Source organism: Anoplopoma fimbria, chromosome 3 (genome assembly GCF_027596085.1).
Source record: "Anoplopoma fimbria isolate UVic2021 breed Golden Eagle Sablefish chromosome 3, Afim_UVic_2022, whole genome shotgun sequence".
NCBI classification, from domain to species: Eukaryota; Metazoa; Chordata; class Actinopteri; order Perciformes; family Anoplopomatidae; genus Anoplopoma; species Anoplopoma fimbria.
The window spans coordinates 12,905,857-12,914,522 of record NC_072451.1 but is presented as its reverse complement, the minus strand read 5'-3'; positions in this window follow the sequence as shown (position 1 = coordinate 12,914,522).

Below are 8,666 nucleotides of genomic sequence, written 5' to 3'. Positions count from 1 at the left end.
AAACGAGCATCTTAAAGCATAAACCAGAGCAAAAGTATAGTGCAGAGGCAAATTACTATGAAAACAATAATTGCAACAGACTAATACGAATACAATAAGTGCAGCGAACTGATACGAATACAATACGTGCAACAACTAATACGAATGCAATAAGTGCTACGAGGAAGGCTCAGGGTAGTACTTCTTGAAGAGGCGATTGAACACCAGACGTGCTGCAGCTTTCTGGACAAGCTCCAGAGGTCTGATGGCCGACGCCGGGGCTCCGGCAAGTAGTGAGTTGCAGTAGTCCAGGCGGGAGATGACCAGAGCCTGGATGAGCACCTGCGCCGTCTCCTCAGTGAGGAAGGGGCGAATCCTCCTGATGTTGTAGAGGAGGAATCTGCAGGAGCGTGTGACCGATGCAATGTTTGCTGAGAACGACAGTTGGTCGTCCAGTGTCACACCCAGATTCCTCACAGTCAGAGTTGGCGTCACCACGGCATCGTCAATGGTGATGGACAGGTCTCGGTGCGGGCAACCCTTCCCCGGGAGGAACAGTAGCTCGGTTTTGTCCAGGTTGAGCTTCAGGTGGTGTGTCGCCATCCGCTTCGAGATGTCAGCCAAGCACGCAGCAATGCGTGCCTCCACTTGGGTGTCACCGGGAGGAAATGACAAGACCAGCTGGGTGTCATCGGCAAAACAATGGTAACAGAAGTCATGCGAGCGAATAACAGAACCCAGAGATGTTGTGTAGAGCGAGAAGAGAAGGGGGCCCAGAACTGAACCTTGTGGAACCCCCGTAGTCAGCATGCGTGGTTCCGACACGGCCCCCCTCCATGTCACCTGGTAGGATCGGCCTGTCGGGTAGGATGCAAACGGGGAGAGTGCAGAGCCTGAGAGGCCCATCCCCTCGAGGGTGGAGAGGAGGATCTGGTGGTTCACCGTGTCAAACGCCGCTGACGAGAGAGAGAGTTCACTCTCGCGGCGTGAAGCGACTCTGTCACCGCAAGGAGGGCCGTCTCTGACGAGTGACCCACCTTGAACCCGGACTGGTGAGGGTCCAAGAGGTTGTTCTGGTGGAGGTAGGAAGACAGTTGTTTAGAGACAGCGTGTTCAAGTGTTTTGGATAGAAAGGGTAGAAGAGAAACCGGTCTGAAGTTCTTGACATCAGAGGGGTCAAGTGATGTTTTTTTCAGAAGGGGGGTGACTCTGGCAGTCTTGAAAGCCGAGGGAAAGCATCCCGAGACGAGAGATGTGTTGATGAGGTGGGTGAGGAAAGGAAGGAGTTCAGTGGCAATAGACTGAAGAAGAGGGGAGGGGGTCGGGTCAAGGGAGCACATGGTGGGGCGGTTAGATGTAACAAGGTCGAGGACCTCGTTAGGGGAGAGGGGAAGATGGGGTGTGGAGAGGGAAGAGCTGGAGAGGGTAGAGAGGGAGAGGGGGCTGAGAGAAGGAGGATCTGATATCGTTTACCTTCTTGTCAAAGAAGTTGGCGAAATCATCAGGGAGAAGGGAGGAAGTAGGAGGAGGGGGTGGGGGTTGGAGGAGTGAAGAGAAAGTTTCAAAGAGTTTTTTAGGATTGGAAGCAGAGGTTAGGATTTTAGAGCAGAAAAAAGCCGCTTTAGCAGTAGCTAGAGAGGAGGAAAAAGTGGAAAGGAGAGGTTGGAAGTTAAGAAGGTCCTCTGGGAGTTTGCCTGTTCTCCATTTATGCTCAGCCGCTCTTAGGCTCCGTCTATCAGTATGCACTGAGTCCGACAGCCATGGGGCAGGAGGAGTTGGGCGTGCAGGCCTGGAGGTGAAGGGACAGAGGTTGTCCAAAGAGGAGGAAAGGTTGGAGAGGAGAAGATCAGTAGCAGTATCGGGGGATAGGAGAGAGAAGGATTCAGGGTCAGGGAGGGCAGAGGTAACGGAAGAGGAAAGATCAGCGGGGGAGAGGGAGCGGAGGTGACTACGGGTAGAAACCATGTGGGTAGGTGGAGGAAGTAGGGGGGGAGAGGAGAGGGAGTAGGACATGAAGTAGTGGTCCGAGAGCTGGAGGGGAGTGACAGAGAGGTTAGCAGTAGAACAGTGTCTAGTGAAGATAAGATCCAGCTGGTTGCCGGCCTTGTGGGTAGGAGGAGAAGAGGAGCGATAGAGGTCAAAGGAGGAGAGGAAGGAAAGCAGTGGTTCTAACTTATCAGTCTGGATGTTGAAGTCGCCGAGCATGATAAGTGCGGAGCCATCGTCATGGAAGTGCGAGACTAGTGTGTCAAGCTCCTCCAGGAACTCACCAAGAGGGCCTGGTGGGCGGTACACAACAGCAATGGTGAGCTTGACTGGATAAGTGACAGTAACAGCATGAAATTCAAAAGAGGACGGGGAGAACTGTGGAACAGAGACAAGAGAGTATTTCCATTTTGGGGAAATTAGCAGGCCAGTGCCACCACCTCGCCTCGCAGCTCTGGGAGTGTGAGAGAAGGAGTACACATCTGACAGAGCTGCGGGTGTGGTAGTGTTTTCTGGTGTGATCCAGGTCTCAGTTAGAGCTAGAAAGTTGAGGGAGAGCAAGGATGCGTAGCCTGAGATGAACTCAGCTTTAGGCACTGCCGACTGGCAGTTCCAAAGCCCCATCGACACCACTTGCTCACCATGGGCTGAGAGAGTGGGATAGATGAGATTAGTGGGGTCACGGCACCTGGGAGTGACCCACTGTCTATGTGACCAAGGGACAGAGGAACAGACAGAAATAGGATGCAAACACATGGTAGTCAATATAAACAAATTACTGACCCGCAAGTACACGCTCGAGAAGTCATTGCTTGACGAAGTCGCCCTGTTGCCTTTGTTCGCCCTAGCCTTAGTTTTGGCAGATGGTACGGCGCTTGCATTGGTGACCTGTAAGGATATCAGAGGCGCTGAAAGATAATGTTTTTTAATGACCTGTTACAAATCTGCTTCTCATGCTCCTTGGATTTGAGTAATGATGCCGGTTGAGGCATTCATTTACATCCCTCTCCTAAGAATTCTTAAAAAGCCTTCTAATGCTATGCTCAGTGCCATTGCAGCTGTTTTATGACATTGCTGTGATATTGACTATGGCCTCGTATCTCGTCATTGGTTTTTACCTTCACTCTCAGGGATAAATTGAGGATTAATGATTATCCCCATAACAGTTTAAGTAGAGTTCAGGAATCTGCCGGATCAGCTGTGGGACTCAATTGACAAGACAGACACTGGACTTGAATCTGTGAGACTTTGCATCTTGGACATTGATAGACGATGTCAAAAAACAAACTAACAAACTCTTAAATAACTTTAAGGGACCGATAACGAAAATTGGTGGCACTATAACAAACTTACCCCCATTTGAGATTGTATGAAAATTTTAATCAATTTGGGCTATACAATTTCTGTCTGGATGCTGCAGATGACCCAAATATCATAGTGACAAAAATAAAGCGTTTCCAAGCTGTAAAGAACAGCTGTGAGCTATTTGGTTAGTTTTTCTAACTGTTCTTTTTTTTTGACTGTTAATACGGCGGGTAAAATAAGTATTGAACACGTCACCATTTTTCTCAGTAAATATATTTCTAAAGGTGCTATTGACATGAAATTTTCACCAGTTGTCGGTAACAACCCAAGTAATTCACACATACAAAGAAAAATAAAAACAAATAAGTTCAGAAATTAAGTTATGTATAATAAAATGGAATGGCACAGGGAAAATTGAACACGCTTACTGAAATGTATTTAATACTTCGTACAAAAGCCTTTGTTGGTAATGACAGCTTCAAGACGCCTCCTGTATGGAGAATCTAGTCGCATGCATTGCTCAGGTGTGATTTTGGTCCATTCTTCCACACAAACAGTCTTCAAATCTTGAAGGTTCAGTGGGCCTCTTCTATGAACTCTGATCTTTAGTTCTTTCCATAGATTTTCTATTGGATTCAAGTCAGGTGATTGGCTGGGCCATTCTAACAGCTTTATTTTCTTGAGACATCTTTTTATAGGCCATCAGTTGGGACTGAACCAGCTGATATTAATTTGCACTGACAAGGGGCAGGATTGCTTTCTAATTACTGATAGATTTCAGCTGGTGTCTTGGCTTTCCATGCCTTTTCCTCCCTTTCTTCATGTGTTCAATACTTTTTCCCTGTGTCATTCCATTTTATTACACATAACTTAATTTCTGAACGTATTTGTTTGGTTTTCTTTGTATGTATGGATTACTTGGTTTGTTACCGACATCTGGTGAACATTTCATGTCAATAGCACCTTTAGAAATATATTTACTGAGAAAAATGGTGATGCGTTCAATACTTATTTTACCCGCTGTATGTTGATTTTAGACCCCCCCTTTTTTCTTTCTTTTTTTCCTCAGGTAGAAGCAAGGATACTCACTTGCAACATATCCATTACAAAACTAGATCATAGACGGAAATATGCAGGTTTCATTACTGGCGATAAAAGTGAGGGCCAGTTTGTCACCTAGAACTGTAGAGGCTTGAACTGTGAAACGAGGAAATATACTGGCTCATCCAAAGAAGTTGGGCAGAAAAAGCTTTCTTGCAAGAAACATCTTAAAAACCAAGCTCAAAAACAGTTACATTAAAAACTGGATTGGATATGTGTTTCATTCAAATTTGAATTCCAAATCATGTGGAACGGCTATTATAATTAATAAAAACATTTATTTTCCCCCATCTGACATAATTTCAGACCCAAACGGTAGATATATTATAGTAACTGGAAAAAAATCTATGCACCTAACCATGATGATGAAAAATATATAAGTACAGTGCTAGCTTACTTACCCAGCCTTTATACCCACAACTTAATTCTAGCTGGGGACTTTAACTTTGTGATGGATCCAGTACTGGACAGATCATCAAACAAACAGTAATCTCTATCTAAATAAGACAGTCTGATCCAGAACTTTCTAATTACAGCTAATAGAAAAGACCTTTGGAGATAAATACACCCAATTCAATGAAAATACAACTTTTTCTCTCAGCCACACAATTCCTTCTCCAGGATTGATCACTTCTTCGTAGACTCTAAATTGCTGTCGGCAGTAAAATATATTGATTATGAAGCCATTGTATTGTCGGACCATGCCCCCCTCAAACTACAACTAACTTTCACCAACAGACATACATCCAGAACCTGGCGAACGGAAAATAGTTTACTTTCCTATAAAATACATATTGACTTTATTAGTTCTCAGATGGCTTTCTATATGCAATCCAACGAAACCCCAGATGTTTTTAAGAGTATATTATGGGAAGCACTGAAGGCCTATATTCGTGGCCAGATCATCTCCCACTGTGCACAAATGACCTGAACATAAAAGAAGAAGTAACAAACCTAACTGGGCAAATTTCAGAGCTTGATCAACAATATGCAGAATCCCCTACTCCTGAACTACTTGGAAAGAGGATATCTCTGCAAACTGAGTTTAATCTTCTCTCTACATCAGAGACCATTAATTGAATACGTTGTTCCAGACATAAATATTATGAATATGGAGAGAAAATAGGGAAATATTTGGCCCGTCAGATAAGAATATCGGAGGCATCAAGACTAATAACTGAAATTCACACGGATAGTTTTATGTGAAGTTATATACCTCAGAATCGACAAGGGATGCGAAGCTTTTGGAAAATGTCTTTGAAGATCTGAACATTCCTTCTATTAATAAAGGAGAATTAAAACTCTTTAGAGGAACCAATTTCTCTGTGAGAGATCACTCAGGCAATACGTAGTCTTCAATGCTCAATGGCACCTGGTCCAGACGGTTATACACCTGAATTTTACAATACGTTTATTGCAGAAATCGCCCCTCTCCTTCTAAATGTTTTTAATGAATCATCAAGGGGTATCCTTCCAACAACATTTTACCAGGCATCATTTTCTTTACTACATAAAAAAGGTCCAAAGGGACCCTCTTAACCCATCATCATACAGACCAGTGAGTTTGCTAAATGTAGATGCTAAAATCTTATATTAAATAATGGCCATTAGATTAGAAAAGATGCTGCCTACAATAATTCATGATGATCAGACAGGATTTATTAAAAAAAGACAAATGATCCGTAATATTCTTACATTATTTGATATTATATACTCACCTAACTCAAGTTCCCACTCTGAAGTACTAATATCCCTGGATGCAGAGAAGGCCTTCGACAGGGTTGAATGGGATTATCTCTTCTCGGCCCTGTCAAGGTTTGGTTTTGGCTCCTCATTAATTCATGGATCAAACTTCTATATGCCTCTCCAGTGGCCTCAGTACAAACAAATAAACATAGGTCTGACTACTTTAATTTTAAGCAAACTAGCAGACAGGGCTGTCTGCTTATTGATGCCAATTAATGCTCTTGCTGATCAACAATCCTTTGAAAATGTGCCCTTTAGAATTTCTACCCAGTTTAAATACCTAAGAGTCAATGTCACTAAAACGTTTGCAGATCTTTACAAGGAGAACAACAAAGACGCAAGATCTGCAGAAATGGTCCCATTTGCCTATTTCATTATCAGGCCTAATTAATATAGTTAAAATGACTATCCTCCCAAAGTTTCTATTTTTATATCAATGTATTCCAATATGCATTAAAAAAACGCTTTTTTCGCAGCATAGATAAAATCATCTCAGAGTTCATTTGGAACAAAAAAATACCAAGAATAAGGAAGGCATTCTTACTAAGACCCAAATCAGCAAGACGAATAGGGTTGCCAAATTTTCAGCTTTATTATTGGGCATGTAATATAAGAATGATGACCTACAGGCTACAAAAACAATCTCCTTTATGGTTGAACATAGAAAGGGCATGTTGCTCTTCTCTTTCGGCTATGCTACTCTCAGCCCTGGCCACTGTAAACACTGCATCATTGGACAATCCAGTATTTTGTCATACACTCAAGATTTGGGCCCAGGTCCGAAAATATTATAGATGGCAGGCTGGTTCTCTGCAAAGTCCTCTCATTGAAAATCACACTTTTGCGCCCTCATTTAACAATACAATATTTGATGATTGGTTTGAAAAGGAATTCATAGTTTTATAGATATATTCATGGATAAGGTATTTCCATCATTTGAGCAGATAACAAAAAAAACATAATATACGTCAGTCAAATTTCTTTAAATACTTGCAAGTACGTAACTTTGTCAAACACAGTAATCCATCATATCCTAACTCCCCAATCCAGTCTCCAATGGAGTTGATACTTAAGCAAGATCCTGATGGTAGAGGAGGTATATCAAATATATATAATTATGGAACACTTGTGATCAACCTGGAAGGCTGACCTGGGTAAAGCGATTACAGAGGAACAGTGTGTGCAAAGCATGGCCTTCTACAGTTTAAGATAATACATAGTTTACATTGGTCTAAACAAAAGCTCAGTAGGAATGTGAAACAAATATTCCCAGAAATGTGAACATACGGGCTTGTTCCAACAATACTAGGTCACATGTTCTGGAATTTTTCAGACCTTATCAAAAATTTTGCATAGACCAAATAACTTGGATCCCATGATGGCAGTCTAGGAATTATAGATTCTAACATAGTAAAAAATTGTGTAGAACACAATATGATTTAATTTGTTAGCCTGCTGGCACAAAGATTGATACTGCTCAACTGGAAACAGAAAACTGCACCAACACTCATCTAATGAGGGATGTTATGAAACACTCGGAGCTAGAGAAATTAATTTAATTAATTATTAATTAAATCTCTCTGAAAAACAAGAGAAATTTAACAAAATTTGGCAACCTTTTATAGACCATTTTAATGGTATAAAACTTCCTGACCTGAGAGGTTGATTTAGACCTAAAGAGTGTACAGCAAAGAACAGAATTTGAGGCATTCGCCCCTTCCCCTTTTTTATTTTTATCTATCTATCTATCTATCTATCTATCTATCTATCTATCTATCTATCTATCTATCTATCTATCTATCTATCTATCATCCATTCATATTTATTGATCTATTTCTTTATTTTTTTAAGTCTCCCACTTTATTTTATTCATCAATCTATTGTATATTTAGGTTTTACATTAATGTTGTTATTCCTTCTATTGATGTCCGTAAATAGATGTTGGTTTTTATGTGTCTAGGGATTTACAAGCTCTGTAAATTGACAATAAACACAAAAAAGTGGTATAAATTGCATAATAGTAAAGTCGTAGTGTTTTCTTCATTAGAATAACAGATATAAAACCAAAATGAGTTTAAGATGGGACCAACTTTATTTATCCAGAGAGAAGTTGTTGTGAGGCTGTTGCAGTACAAAGTAGGAAAACATTCAAAATATAAAATATTAAAAAAAAATATCCATAAATGGATATCCCAAAGATACACTATGCCAAAAACATTTCTCAAGTTGCTTCTTGTTGAGTGATATATATGTATGTAGAATATCAAATTTCAAGAACATGTTAATGTATATGGTTAATTCAACATTTTAGTTCAATGATTTTTATTATGTCAATAATGTTGTGCATGATGTCCCATAAATCAGAAAGTTGTAATGATTGTAATCCAGATCTGAGCTGAAATGGAGGCTGGGGTCCCCTAAGCACCTCCATGTCTCCACATGTCCCATGTCCACATGAGATAGATGAGTTGAAGAGTCTGATCAGGAAGAAAGGACTGCCTGTCATTCTACGGCTGACGGTGCTACTGTCTGTGACCAGCTCATGGTGG